At 43.5% G+C, this 15,507-nt stretch overlaps 1 protein-coding gene across 4 annotated transcripts in view; it reads right to left on the reverse strand.

Annotated features, from left to right (window-relative positions):
• Positions 1-15,507, reverse strand: part of FAM53B (family with sequence similarity 53 member B) — a 145,500-nt gene that overhangs the window by 109,257 nt on the left and 20,736 nt on the right. Inside the window, exon 1 of one of the 4 annotated variants that reach the window (XM_025213276.1) lies at positions 8,846-8,922. The exons of the other annotated variants lie outside the window; for them this stretch is intronic. The gene's annotated coding sequence lies outside the window, so the exon portion shown is untranslated. Of the gene's footprint in view, positions 1-8,845; positions 8,923-15,507 lie in introns of those variants that run through there. 4 annotated transcript variants of the gene reach the window in all.

The raw sequence follows: 15,507 nt of genomic DNA on the forward strand, positions 1-15,507 counted from the left end.
GAATCACATGGCACCATGCCTGCCTTTCTTCCTTGGTTGCATTTGTGTCCTTCCCCACTGCTGCAGCAGCCTGCTGCCAGGCTGCCCTGGCATTTGGGGGAAGGGGGAGTGGCACGCAGACAGATGTGGAGGGGGAGGGGACCCAACCCTGGCACTGGCACCTCCCACCCCGCCCAGCATCAGAGCTGGGTGCCCCGCACCCCAAGGCAGTGGCTCCAGCCACCCTCCCCCAGCCCCTACGCGGCCACCACCACCCCCCTGCTCCTCATGTGGCTGCCACCACCGCCCCACTCCACATCCAGCTGGAAACCTGTGCCTCAGGTAACTGGCACAGCAGCACTTTTAGCTTACCAGCACCACCCGTTTTTCAGTTTAAATCCCTGTTAACTAGCACAAGTGAGGAATGCATCATTCCCCACTCATGCCAGTTAACAGGGAATTTAACTGAAAAATGGATGTAAATCAGTAAAAACTGAATGACTTAAAAAAAATCAGGGAATTTATCAGTGAAAAAAATTGGTAAAAACTGAGAATGCAGAACACTAAAAATGATGTGCCGCACTTTAGGAAGGATGTGGACAGCACTGAGAGGGTCCAGAGGAGGGCCACCCGCATGATCTGGGGACAGCAGGGCAGACCCTATGAGGAGAGGCTACAGGACCTGAACCTGTTCAGCCTTCACAAGAGAAGGCTGAGAGAGGACCTGGTGGCCATCTATAAACTCACCGGGGGGACCAGTGGGGAATGGGAGAGACCCTGTTCCCCCGAGCACCTCCTGGAGTAACAAGGAATAATGGCCATAAGTTGTTTGAGAGTAGGTTCAGGCTGGACATTAGAAGGCACTACTTCAGTCGGGGCAGCTAGGATCTGGAACCAAGGGAAGTGATGCTAACTCCAACCTTGGGGGTCTTTAAGAGGAGGCTTGATAATTATCTAGCTGAGGTCATATGAGTCCAGTATTCACTCCTGCCCAGGGCACAGCGTCAGACTTGATGATCTACTTAGGTCCCTTCCAACCCTACAACTATGAAACTATAAGAGCTAAGCCTCAGCCTGTGAACTGTGCACAAATTTTGCACCAATAATCTTGCTTTGGATACTGGATACTTAAGAGAAATATTTATTTTAAGCATATTGCCTCCCTCTACACCTTTGTGCTTACCATTATACAGAGTTTCATGAGCTTTGTGTAGTTTAACATAATCTTAACATGGCAGGTATGCAAGTACCTGAAATGTGTAGAATATTAGTTCTTGGGCTTTGGTGTGCATACCAAATTACAGATGTGGGTATTATACCTTGATCGCATGCACTGATAGGTAACAGCACGTAATTATATCTTGAAAGACAGTCATTTTATGGTGCCATAAAAAATTATAGCACTACATGCAGCATGAGCTTTGACGTGTTCTACTTTCCCTTTGTACAAATTTTAAAGACTCATAAGAGCTTTGAGGTTCTCAGATGGAAGGAACCATCTAAATGGAGAGTATGTGTCCATTATTACTAGCTGGCATTTCCATGAGTACTGGAGCTATTCAAATTCTGTCCCAGCATAATTCTAACAGGGCAAGATCATTCAGTTTCTACTCACACTTTACTCAAGCAAAATACTCAAGTAAAGCAATGGGCCAAATGCTGAAATCTGTACTTATATCTAGATTGAGTCTCCATGTCTAAATTCCTATAGTATGTGTGGGGGATGTGTTTATAGATAGAGAGAGAGAAAGTGAACAGGAAACACTTTGCTCTTCCAATTGTTTCCCTCGGACTTTCTCCTAAACTGCTCTATTAAAACTGGGAACTAGGAGCTGTCCTCTCCAGAGAAGAAACTGACTCTTTGGAGTCACCAACATCCCAAAGCCAATCTCCACGAGGATCTGTGTCTTCAACCCAGTTCTAAGCAACCTAGATCTGTCAAAGCCCAGCTAGGGGTTCCCCATCATGGAGGTACATTATCTTTAGTGTTCCGCATTCTCAGTTTCTACCCATTTTCACTGATAAATTCCCTGATTTTTTTAAGTCATTCAGTTCTTAATGATTTACACCCATTTTTCAGTTCAAATCCCCATTATCCAGTACAAGCGGGGAATGGTCCATTCCCTACTTGTGCCGGTTACCAGGGATTTGAACTGAAAAACGGGTGGTGCTGGTAAGCTAGAAGTGCCGCTGTGCTGAGGCACAGCTTTCCATCTGGATGTGCGGGGGGGGAGGGGTGGCGGCCTGGCCCCCCAGAAACCAGTCAGCAACCGGGCGAGGTTCCCCCATGGCCAATCTCACCACCTGGAGGGGGAGAGGGGAGTCCCCCCTCTACCGGTCGCACCAACTGGGAAGTATCCGCATCGCTCCCAGAACTGGCTGCGGTGCTCCAGCTGGCGCAGCTGCTCCCCAGCCGGTGCTTGCAGCTGGGCACAGGCGCTCCCACCTGCTCCCCCTCCCCATCACCTAAGCAGGGAATACAGCGTGTCAGGGGGTGCACCAGCACTGTCAGGGGGCACGTGTGTAGCCCCTTGCACCCCCTATGCATCACCACTGGCTGGAGCCACTGCCTGGAGGTGCAGGGCTCCTGGCTCTGACCCTGGGCGGGGTGGGAGGTGCCAGGTCCCCCCCTCCCCACATCCAGCTGCATGCCACTGCCCTCTCCCCCCAAAAGCCAGGGCAGCCTGGCAGCAGACTGCTGCAGCATGGGAGAGGGGCACGAAGGCAACCAGGGAAGAAAAGCAGGTGTGGTGCCATGTGCTTCCTGCTGCTGATCCGGGGGCACACACCCCCTGGAAAGAGCTCTGCACAGGCCCCCAAGCCTGCAGCCTCCCTGGTAGGGTACACAGCAGCAAGAGCCACACCCTGCACCCACTGATAGCTCCTCCCGCTTTGCTCCCTGCTGCAGCCCTGGGAGTGGCCAACAGGCTGCATCGCACCCCACCCCCTGCCCCTTCCCTAGTCCCAGCCTTACTCCCTCCCTCCCTCCCTCACCGCCAATTTTTCCCCGTTTTAAACTGATTTTTTCCATTTTCTTCCTTTTATCCTGATTTCATCTTGGTTTTTATGTTTGAAGATGAACCCTGAAAAATTCCAGGGTTTTTTTAAAATAAAAACTGAGAACGTGGAACACTAATTATCTTTCATCCACTGATTCAGCGGGGGCACCTCCATTCCTTCCAACTTCTTCATGGGTCCCTGGATCCATGGAGTGCCCTTTGCAAAGCTGGGATGGAGACTGCATATTTAAAAAGAAAGAAACCAAGTCTTGTATAGAAATGGCCAGGCAGTCCAACATCAAGCTAGAAAAGCCCATTCCTTTCTCAGCTTCTGGTAGCCTCTATGGCAAATGCCCTGCTATGAAAAATCAGACCAAATGCAATTCAGATCTGATTATTAAAATCAGTGTTCCTCCAATATAATTCCCCTACTCCCACTTTACTCTTTGGTTGCCTTATAGTTAAAGGAACCAAGAAAATAATTTGTATGCATGATCTGAATAGTACAGAACATATCTCAGAATATGCAATTAAAACCAAATTGCTATATGTAAAGGATAATATTTGAGAAAATGCTGCTAAGCATTAAAACTCATTATGAACTGATATTGATTTGCTTCCCAGCTTGTAAATCATATTTTCTTGTTTACTTGGATTAGAATTTGTGGTGGGTTGAGATTGCTCAGTTAAGGCCAGCTGGCTAGTAAAAAGAAATTACCTACTATTGTTTTATAAGAAGAAGGTTCATCCAGAGTGCAAACCTGGGGGTGGGGGAATCAATACTTTTTCCAAAGATTTACTGTTTGAAAGGGCACACAGTAGAGTCTTGAGATTCTTATGTCATATTGGTTGACTTAAATGTACAATTTACTGGTAGCTTCCACATAAATCCGAGGGTAACTCTATGACCAAATGGAAACTGTCAAAGCTAAAAGCAAAGAATGTCAGGCAATCAAAATTACACATAATTAGCTGAGCCCAAACCACATCAGTGTATCACACTGAGTCCGAGTTTAGGTAAGGAGAGCGAGCTGTAAAAAATGACAAAAAAAATGGTGTGGCCAGAGGCCCAGAACTAGTCTACTAAGACTAATAAAAGGATAACAAATGTGTAACCTGCACAGTGCTTCTCACTGTTCAGTACTTGATGGCCCAATGTGGGGTAGTCCTCATGTGTATAAATACACAAGTTTCCAATGCTGGAGCTAAGAAAGAACAGAGTTGAGGGCCCAAGCCTCAGCTGATTCTTTCTAGTTGCAGGCAAAATTGTGATCATATACATGCATTAATTTGCCCATTACAGAATTTCATGTTTCTGTAGTATAGCATTTTTGTATTTTTATAATGCATTTATTTACATTGCAGCAGAATCCAAAGGTGCCATTCAGGGAAGGGTACTTCATTGTGTCAGGCTCTGTACAAACATATAATAATAAAATGTCCCTGCCTAAAAGAGCTAACAATCAAAACATGTGACAAGTGACCAACAGATGGAGATAAATACACAGAGGAAGGTGGGAGGAAGGACAAGGTAACATAGAAACAATCAGATTAGTTTAATAGCCTGTACTCATGGTACGTTCCCATTTCACTCACTGTCGAGTGCTTTGTACCAGGATCCTAAAGCATGCAACCAACCTCACCCTTTGACAGGCTGCCAAGTGAACAGTCAGCACACATCCCACAATGTCACAGCAGTGGGTAGAGAATTTGGGAGCAAGACACTAGTGGAAACTTTTACCAGTTGCAGGTATGTTTGTTATGAAGAACGAAAGGGAGGTGAAGGATGCTGAGATGAATTTCTTAAGTATTCTTGCCAGGTATGTGACATTTTGTGAGTGCTGATTTTAATAATCATGAAAAATTGCAAACCTTTCCTAGACTTACTGTAGATCTGTGAGCAAGAGACCACTTTCTTAAAGAAACTTAGGTTCCAGTTGTCACTTAGTCTCCATGCAAACAAAACTGGATTACAAAATGTCATTCTGAAGTCATTCCTTTTAGAGGCTTACAACATTTCCAGCATAGATACCATTTCTGCCACTCCACACTTGCAGCTTTTTTCTGTCTCTGGGAGGGGATAGGAGTTAGGTTTATTTTCCTCATCAGCATGACAATATCTAGAACTAGATGACCTCTCTGACTTGTGGAGAAGACTTTAAAAAAGGGAGATCCCAGCTGTGCCTCTGCAGATTCATCTCTTTGTGGGAATCCCCATAGAAGTCCCCAACCAAAATTGTATAGGGTCAAGACTCCAGGATGCATACTGATTGACCTTGTAGCAGATGGGAAAGGGCAGAGAACCAGCCATCCCACCATGTCAAAGCAAAGATCCATCTGGCTGGGGAGTTAATACTAGAGTTCAACGTGGAATTAATGTGCTGCTAGGTCTTTTCTGGGCTGAACCAGTAACTTGACAGAGACCAGTGCTTTCACCTTGATTCAGGACATGAAAGTCTCTGTGCCATCCAGCCCTCATTTGCCTTTGTCCTGGTATCAGTCCAGCGACTGAGAAGCGTTGAACCACAGTCTGCCCAGAAGTTTACTTCTTCCCATAATGCCAACAAGCTTGAGGTGCTTAATCTACCAATCACACTGAGACCCGCGCCTTCACATCAGGCTAAGTGTTCAAATTCTTGTATCAGTTATTTCCTTGACATCAGACAAACAACCTAGAGCTAACCTCAGTGACCTCTGAGTTTCCTTCACTGATGCATAACCAACAATCAGAGGTGAGCCAGTAAGACCTGTCCCTTAGTGTCAGGCTGGAAGTACCTATGACATGGTAGCTGTGACATGACAGCAGCTTGTCCATCAACAGCAGACCAGAAGCTAGAAGTGCAGACACCAATGACCAATGATAGTATGTCCAAACTGCCTCTTGAGTGAGCCTGGGCACATCACAGAGAAATGACTCCCATCTACTCATACCTGGTCCATACACATTCAGACCCACAAACAGCACAATAGATGGCTCAGAATAGCCTTTAGCACATGCCCCAGCCCTGTTTAGTACATAGAGGCCTGTACTTTGACACGTGTCTGTAAAGCTGGAGGAGTCGAGCCAGTAACGTAAGAAAAATGCAAGCCATGTCTTCATGCCAACAAGCTGGAGGTGTTAAAAGACCTCCCAGAAATCTGTCTCTTGGTATCATCTGAGCATAATATGAATGAGGTATGTACCTCAGAGAGGCCTGAACTCTGACATCAGTCCAGGAAACTAGATCTTGCAGAAGCACATGCCCTGAAATCAGCGCTGAAAGATGCAGGTGCAGAGCCAATGACCTATCCTCTGCTGTCTGACCAATGAGGTAAAGATACTGAGTCACTCCACAGAGAGAGTGAGATAAACTGAGCCAACTAAAGGCGTTGAGTCAGGGATGCCACAAAGGCCTGTGCATTGACATCAGACCAGCAAACTACCACTGCTGAGTCAGTGACATCAAGGTCTGCTCTTGAGAACGGGCCAGAAAGCAGCTTATGAGACAGTGATGATGACAGGGGTCTGTACCATCAGACCAGTGTGCAAAAGCTGCTGCATTAGCGTCTTCACAGAGACCTGAGTCTTGACAAGACGGATGATGAGTCTGGTATATCAACATCACCCTGGCAAGCTACAGTTGCTGAGAAAACATTAATGTAAAAGGGAACTTGTGAAGGAAATGGAAACCACACAACCCCGATCCCCACTAAAACAAAAACAAGAGTTCTCCATTCTTCTTTTGACACTGGGGATCTGATTCCCCTAGAGCAGCCTTTCTTCCTTTTCACTGCCTGGTGGAAATGAAGTAAGAGAAGATAAAGTGAGAGCCGCCCTTACCAATTCCATTGCCATAGACAAGGATCATTTAAACACAAAACATGGCCCAGTGATGGCTGAGTACAAGTCTTCCTTGGTCATAAACTTCCCGAGTCATGCATGGTGGGGGGACAAGTCATTTGGCTTATGTCAGCTACCTAATTATTAAATGGGGATATTTTTCTTTTCCCAGCATTGCCATGTGACTAATTTCATTGAGTTTCCAAAGTGCTTTCAGGTCTTCTAGTGGAAGGTGCTCTGCATGTAAATATGTTTTTTTCTTATTCTGAGTTAGGATGGCACAGCTGCCCAGAGTACTCAGCAACACTCAAGCAGTTAAACAACGTTCCTTATTAATAGGACATGATTTCTCCAAAGTAATTCTCCTTCCCTGAGGTAATAATTAATGCTTCTGCAACACACTCCTAGACACGTCCAGGACTGCAGCACCCAGGAGGCAGTAAAGATGACAAGTGTGGGCAAAAACATTTTTCTCTGGTTGGGCACAGTGCAGTTATGTTTTCTGCATTACCCCTCCCCCTCCACCCCACACCCTCCCGCCCAAGGCACTTAGTGCATTAATGTGGTGGTATAACAATGCTTTCTGTGGTCCTTAAAATGAGCTTTAATATCATCCAAAGATCAGCCTTGGTCCTCTCCCAGCACTGCCCAGTGCAGGGTGAGGTATTTGCAGATCTGACTTCTTTGCTTTACCTTTCATTTCTTGAAATCTTCCCCACCAGGAAATTGTAATAAAAAAGTCAAGCTTTCCAGTAAAATATAATTTTTGGCTTCCATTCCGGCCTCCTAATACTCCCAAGACATGTTATGACCTGAGATCAGCCATGTCCTGCCATGCCATATTGCAGCAAATCAATGCTACAAGAAGCAGAGAGAGATCCTCAGGTTTTCAGTGTCAGTAACATTGTTCTGTTAAAAAAACCCACAATATGTAGTTGCGTGTTATTTTCCTGTCTATTGCAGGCGTAAGGTTCAGGTGTCAATCAGGCAGATAGTAAGAGATACTCTCATCAGCAGCATAGCCACACAACTCTGCATGGAGCAGCTGCACAGCACAGCGCTTGGGGCAGCACCAGCTCCTGCCATGACAACTTCTATGTCAGGAAATGGGCAAAATAAGAAGAGTTCTGATTAAATCTGTGAACCACATAAGAGATGAATATAGGGCCCAGAATGACCATGGCTTAGATGTTAACAAATAGAGATGGGTCAAAACTGAAGCTGTGGGCCAAATTCAGCTTTACTATTAAATGGATGCAACTCTTTTGAAGCGAATAAAGTTTTGCCTGCTCCATATCCCCCGCAGTTATACTACTGCTCTTTATGAAACACTGAAATATTTAAAAAAATAATTTTCCTCACCTGCAATGAAATGAAGAAGTATTCACACCTGAGTCAAGATTAGATTTAAACGGGGCCTTAGATTTTGTCAGACAAAATCTTGTGAGATTTACTAAGGAGATCTCATCCCTAAATTGGCTGAAAATTTACTAGATGTCTGTTGATCCCATTAGTTTTCTACTCCTTAAACTGAATGTGAAACAGGCCTGGAAAGGCAGACCTCTGGTACTTTGATTTAACCCAGATTCAAAATTTCAGTGGTGGATTCAGATCTGGAGTTTTAAACAGGAAATTTTCCCTCTCTCCAGTTTTGAGGCCCTGCAGGAATCAAACATAAGGAGCTAAATTCAGCCAATATAAGAAGGCAAAACTCCACTAGCTTCAAGAGTACCACCCATTTACAGTAAAGCTGAATTTGGCCCACAGCTTCAGGTTTCACCCATCTCTATTTGTTAACATCTAAGCCATGATCATGTTTGGCCCTGGATTCATTTTTCTTGTGGTTTACAAAATTAATCAGAACTCTTCTTACTTTGCCCATTTCCTGACAGAAGCAGAAAGCTTATCACAAGAGCACAGTTCCCACCAGTTGACATACAGGAAGTAACATGATAGTGCTGAGCAAATGAACCAAAAGATTATATGATCCTCGCAGTTAAGAAGTAAAGGAAAGAAGTACATACAGGGCACTCACGCATCCTCTTACCTCTCAGCAGCCAGGAAGAAGGAGAGACTAGATAGTGCAGGCTGGAGTCATCAGGCAATGCAGAACAGTAGCCTGATGCTATCCCAACAAGGCTAGTAGCAGCATATCAGAGCAATCATTGCAGCAGTGACATAATGCCTACGAATGGACACTGCATTTATCCCAAGACAAAGTGCAATCATTCAGATGTCCATGACTGTTGTTCCAGGACAAACCCTAAAAAGATTTATTAGAAAAGTGCTGTCAGTTTGTCCTGGGACATCACAAACCACATCTGAACAGTTATCCTGAGACTTTATCATTGAGTCAACAGCAGAAAAGTGCCAGTGCACTCAGCCACTCACTAAACCCTGACTGGAAGGGCTTGGAACAGCATGTGTACATGCCAATTCCAGGACTTTTCTGTTCTGGGACAAACACAGGCATAACTTGTCCCAGGACAAATGCAATATCTGTTCCCAGCCAACATCCACTTTTCAATGCAATGTATAGACAGCACCCTGAGCTTTCACTCATGCCCTTCAAGGTTGAGAAGATACTTATATTGAAATAACTTTTCAAATCTCATTTATATTTTTGTTGTTTACTTTTCATGCTTTACCCAGCTTGGACAGTGAATATTCACTTACTGTTCTTCTGGACTAGCACTGTGTGTTTCCTCAACCTGCAAAGGAATGTATAGATCCCAAAGCAACTATTTCCATACAGCCTACCAAATAACTAAGCCCACACTCTACTTCATAGTAGATCTGTATAAGCCAGTGGGACAGATGAACTAAAGGAAGGTAAAATAAAGCCCTATGTTGCAGGTCACTTCAAACCCTTTCCTCAGGGCTGAATTTAGCACAATATTACAAAGACAAGTGCACAGTCTCTGAACTCTTCTTCAGCAAGCTGTGGGAAGAGAGAACTTTCCCTTAAGAAGCTGCTGCTACAGCATTGCCTTTGCTTGAATAGCCCCATCCCAGATCACCCCTGTGACAGACTCTTCTTGTAGCCTTTAAAACAATGGGACTTAAGGAGCACTTTTGTACCTTGTCATAAAAAAGGAGCACTTTTGTACCTTGTCATAAAAAAAATCTTGCTTTCAACAGACCTAGATTGTAGGCCTAAACTATTAGATGGTATCCCCTTAAGAATATGAGCAATCTCATTTTGGGAGACAAATGGAGTGGATGCAGTCATAGAGGGCAGTGGTACTCAGCATTTCTTACAAGCAGGCCAAATCTTAAAATCAGAAATGGGCTGAGGGCTGCAGAGAAATGTATTATAGTACAGTGGGGGTGTGGAGGGGAGGCAAACAGTACATATACAAAAATGTGTATTTATTTCTGCCAGAGCTCTGCGTGTGCAGTGCGCTCACTGGCAGGCAGCACAGATTCTGGCCATAGCCACTACTTTCATGCAGCTCTACAACCCATGGGGGTGAACACTGCTACCATGCACCCCCTGACAAATTCAGCAGCTGGAAAAAAAAGGGGACAAGCGATGATGGCACTAACCCCGTGAGTGAAAGCAGTGAGTCTGACCCCAGCCCACAATGACATGCCAGTGAGCTCATGCGCCGGCGATAACCCATTCATATGAATTTCATGGGCCGCATCTGGCCCACAACTGTGTAAGTTGAACAGTAGGGCTGCACTGTACTATGAAGTGCAATCATTCTTTTTAATTTTCTCTACCTCCTTGTGTCTGTGGGGAAATATCAAGTCAATGGCTGCAACCAAGCAGTTGGGGTTTTGGGGTTTTTTATAGTACTCACTGCAACTTTCACTTCTACATTTGTATTCTCTGCTAACATATTTCACCCTTAAAACCCTTCACTCCTGCTACATGTCTCTTGTATACATATGGGTTTCTTAAGAGCCCAATTCTGCAATGGGAATTCTGGGCACAGAGTACTCTGTTCCCAGGAACTAATGAATAGACAAACTTAGCGCGGTCATGTATCCTAAACCCTTCTCGTCCACTACCCTCACATCCACATTTAATTTTCTGAACAACTTACATCCCTCCCCAGGTACCACCTACTGGACACTGATGAACAGCACTGGCCCAATCACCACACCTAGAAATATCTTGCAGACGTTGTTCTCTATATTCCTGGCTGGAATATCTATGAAGAGTGCTCCGTACAGGGAAACTGGAAACATTTAGCAAATAATTGTTTTTCCATATTTACTGCTTCAAAATCCAGACTGAGTGGAAGCATGTGTAACCTCTGCAGTTTTATAGAAAGAACTGAGGTTATCTTAGATCTGTTCTCGGAGACAATACCACAGCAACTCAGTGTCAGTATTTGAATAAACAACACCGTAAGGCAAAGATGCTACAGAAGACCACTAGCACTGCTAATCAATGCCAGAACAATTTGTTAGCCTATATGAAGACAGAGCCTGTGTTAAATCTCTGAAGTGAAATAAATAATGTGCATAATTTGTATTTCTTTTATTTATCAACTACATGTATAGAACAATCTCGTATAGCTAATCTAGGATTTCGTATTGTTCATTCTATAAATTAATGGTAAATTGCTGCCATTAGTATCAAATAAATGAATGAACATATAAATTATTGTCATGCATGTCATCAGAGCAAAGCCTCCTTTGTCATCTAAAGATATATTTTCTGTACCTAAAATGTACTGGCCTTTTTCCATAGAATATATCTTTGCTCACTCACCACTCACTCTTTTCACTCACACCTATCAAGAAGGGCTACCAGAGTCCCTATTACTGACCCCAGCTTACACATGAAGCTGAAGAAAGTACTGGCTACTAGGAAAACCTGGCTCTAGGAGCAGAAGAACACAAAAAAAGGAGATCTAAAACCATTTCTAAATGTTACTGTAATGGTTTTGCTGAAGTGTGGCACACCCTGAAAGCATAACAGCATGGCATGAAACCCTTATCACAGCACATCTGGGGAATGACCAATAAAACTCATTCATGATTTGCCATTTGTGACTAATGCAACTTTGCTAAACAGACATCAATCAGTCCAAGGGTTCAAGGGCTCTGAACTTGACAAATACTGCACCATCAGTCACCATTCTCCAACGGTGATGTACCCATGGTGCAGGAAGCCAGTAAAAGGACCTCAGTAATACATCAGTCAGTCAAAGATTTATTTGTGGGATTAGCAGATAATGTCTAATAACAAAAGAACACCATTACAATATGCTAGGAATAATGACTGTCTGAGAGTTCCAGTTTTTAAGCAGGAAAATGTTCCAGTGACCTTTGCATATGCAAAGAGTACAGTTCCTAATTCAGCAGCAAAATACTAGACCAGATCCTACAATCAATTCAAAATTGCACAGCCTTCATCACCTGTAATGAAAAGAACAGAAAAGAAGCTCAGCTATAGGAATTTATTAAGATATAACATGTTTCCATTACTATACCATGACTGAAGGGATGAAGGATGATAACAAATATAACATGTTATATATACCACCCTTTCATCAGCATTCTTTACCCTGAAGAATGTGGACTAGCATGTACAATTTACAAGCACAGATTTCAAAATGCCGTTAGAAAAGTGACCCTCTATATAGAGCAAATTAAAAAATTACTCAGTTCTACGCACTCTGTCTCTAGGTAACGACTAATATAAAACCCATTTACAACGTAGGAAGGAAATGCAAAATGAAGATCAATTTCCATATTTTTAATATTTTATATGCCTTAAAAGAGTAAAAATGTATAAATCTTGAAGTACAAATTGCATTTCTGTATTGATTTTTTTAAAGTTCTGTTGCTCAAAAACTTCAGTGCAAAAGCTATATGCATGATAGCTGAAATGACTGAATTAAGATTCAGTTTCTGAATTAAATGCTCTCATGATAATGTTTCTTCAATTACTCTAAGAGGAAAATCAATTTGGGCATCTGTTTCACTTGGAAAAATGTATTTACAAACCTTTGTAAAAAAAAGAAAAGGCAAGCATAATGAATCAGTTGTCTCAGTTTCTGAATCAAACTGACAGCCATCTGTCTCTCTTCCAGACTAGGGATTACCAGCCACTTCTGATTTTATCACAAACTTTGACAAAATTGAAGGAATACAAATATTTAGGTCCACAACTTGCTCCATTACCTCCCCTGAAATCAATACTCAAAAATTATTTTGGTATAACTAAGAGTGAAAAATCTTCCCATCATCCCTGCTGCAAAATGTGACAATATCACTCTTGATATCCAATGCCAATCCTCTCTCTAGACTGTAACTCACATAGCTGTTTCAGCAAGCAAGGGTAGGTCAGGCCAAGTCTCCAAGCTAAGTTCATCTTTTGGCAACTACTGGTTAGAAGACTACTGAAAAGGCAACATTTTCCTTATAGCAAGACACAAGAGGTCAGTAACTCCGGTCCATTAGTTCCAGATAACACCATAAACAATGTTATGGAAAAATGAATATGAGACAAAGCAAAGACCTAGCAATTTCAATAAAAATGGCTCTCCAAGAGGAAGAGCCGTGAACACAGTTTTACCATGAAAAATATAAATCTCACTTCCACCTACCAGAAAATTACAAACTGAAGGAATGTATATGCATGCAATTACTCAGTTAGCAGAGCTTATTTGACAAATTTCAAAAGGTTTACATGTCTGATGTGCCAAACCTAATCCCCCTAAGCCAGACTCTGTGTACATTCTCACTGTCGATGCACCCCCAAATGCGTATAAAATTCCTCTCCCTAACACAAATCATTGTTTCTACGTGCACAGAGACCACTGCTGAGTCTGGGGATTGCTGAGTAGTGCAGAAGGATGCAGGCCAAAAACCTTACCTCCAACTGTCTCGTTATAGCTTCTGGCATCGACTAACAAGAACTTCTGAGTAGTCATCATTAATAACACCAACCGCAAGACCCACTTATACATAGCGCTTTGCTACATTTTGGCCCATATACTGAAGATTTTATTCTCCTTCTAGTTCTAGAGTCAGATTCCGATACCCTAAATAGTACCTTATTCCACGGACAGTTCTAGTGAAGCCAAGAGGATCCTGTTCAAGGACCGTGCTGCTCATCACAAGTAAGGTGTCAGAATCAGGCACACTCTCCTCGTATTTCAATTTTCAGATATGTCATCAGAGGAAGGCAGGAGCACATTTATAAGCAACGCAAAAATCAACTAGCATTCTCAAGGGAATCAACACAGCTTCAGAAAATTTGCATGGGACAGAAGTTATGTGATCAAAGGCAGCATCAAAGCCATAAATAGTGTAATATAATCACTGGTTAGTGTTCATGTAATAACATCCCCTGTGTCACTCAGAAGTTTCCAGACTGATATGGAGAGATGACAACACGCCATAAAATAAGATTTCCCAAGAATAGAGGTATTAAAGGACACAGTTCAAACCCATCTTTATTACCTCCAATCTAGATATGTCAACTCATAAAAGTACTTTAAATGATGAGTTTTGCATTCAGTTTGAAGGTTTGCTGAGGGAGGTGCACGGGAACGCTGTTGTCATTGCTCTGTTTGGAAAAGCCTGCAGCTCTAAGGTTATTTTTACAATTATATGATGCAGGGGTACATTTCCCTGCTCCTTCAGAAAAAAGTATGAAAAAAGGTCTGTAGTACGAAAAAAGGTCTAAGTTGGCTGCATCTAGATGAGCGCGGCCATGAGGTATGTGGCGCCACAAACATGTCTGCGGTGCCACATACCACACATTTAGACATTCTCCACGCTGCAAGGGATCACTGCCCGTACATGTGCTGCTCCACCTTTTTTTTGTGGTTTTTTTTGACCCCTAGATATCCAGGGGTCAAAAAACCCTGCGGGGGAAAGAAGCGAAGCAGCTCCCACACAAGCAGTGCGTGCCGCTCTAAACTGGAGCTAAGCCACCTGGAGCCACGCTGAGGCTGCTGGCCAGGCTCCGCGCTACAGAATTGCTGCTGAAGCAGCCCCAGGAGACCCCCAGGACTCCAGGTAAGACTGCTGGGGCCAGCCCAGTGCTGGTCCCAGCCTCCTCTACCCGACCCGGGGTAACTTGCTACGCACCAAAGCGTGCGTGGAACAGGCATTCCCCAGGGCCAAGTTGCAGCAGCACAAGGTGTGCCACTGCTATTTGTCCCTGGGCGGGACAAGTCCATGCTCGTCTGGACATGTTCAGTTGTGTGCATTTCCCCATCAACATCATTTAGGGCCATTTATCCCACTTTGCTACCTTATTATTGAAAACTGAATTTAGGTAGGAGGAGAAGATTTATAGCCCACTATAAAATATCCTTATCACTCTTTTGGGTGGAAAACTAAGTCCCAAACATCTTTCTCCTCTAAAGATGTAGTGTTCTCTCATGATTAGAAAACAGAATTGTGAGTCAGGGTTTCCTATGGGGAAATCCTGGCCCCATTAAAGCCAATGGTAAAATTTCCATCAATTGTATTAGGACCAGGAGTTTACCCTTGGATCCTGTGTCGCACTGGAACAGTTACCGCTCAGCTCTGAATCTCAATGTCTCTATCTGCTAAATAGCTGTAATACTCCCTCCTTTCACAGGGCTATATGCAAAGCTTGATGACTTCAATGTCAGTGAAGTATGTTAAGCCTGACACAAAGTCCTTCTCATCAGTGGGGATTTTTCCACGGACTTCAAGAGGTTTTTGGATCAGGCCTTTGAGAGCCTTAGATGAAAGATGAAAAGT

The sequence above is a fragment of the Alligator sinensis genome, unplaced genomic scaffold (assembly GCF_000455745.1).
Source record: "Alligator sinensis unplaced genomic scaffold, ASM45574v1 scaffold232_1, whole genome shotgun sequence".
Lineage (NCBI taxonomy): Eukaryota > Metazoa > Chordata > Crocodylia > Alligatoridae > Alligator > Alligator sinensis.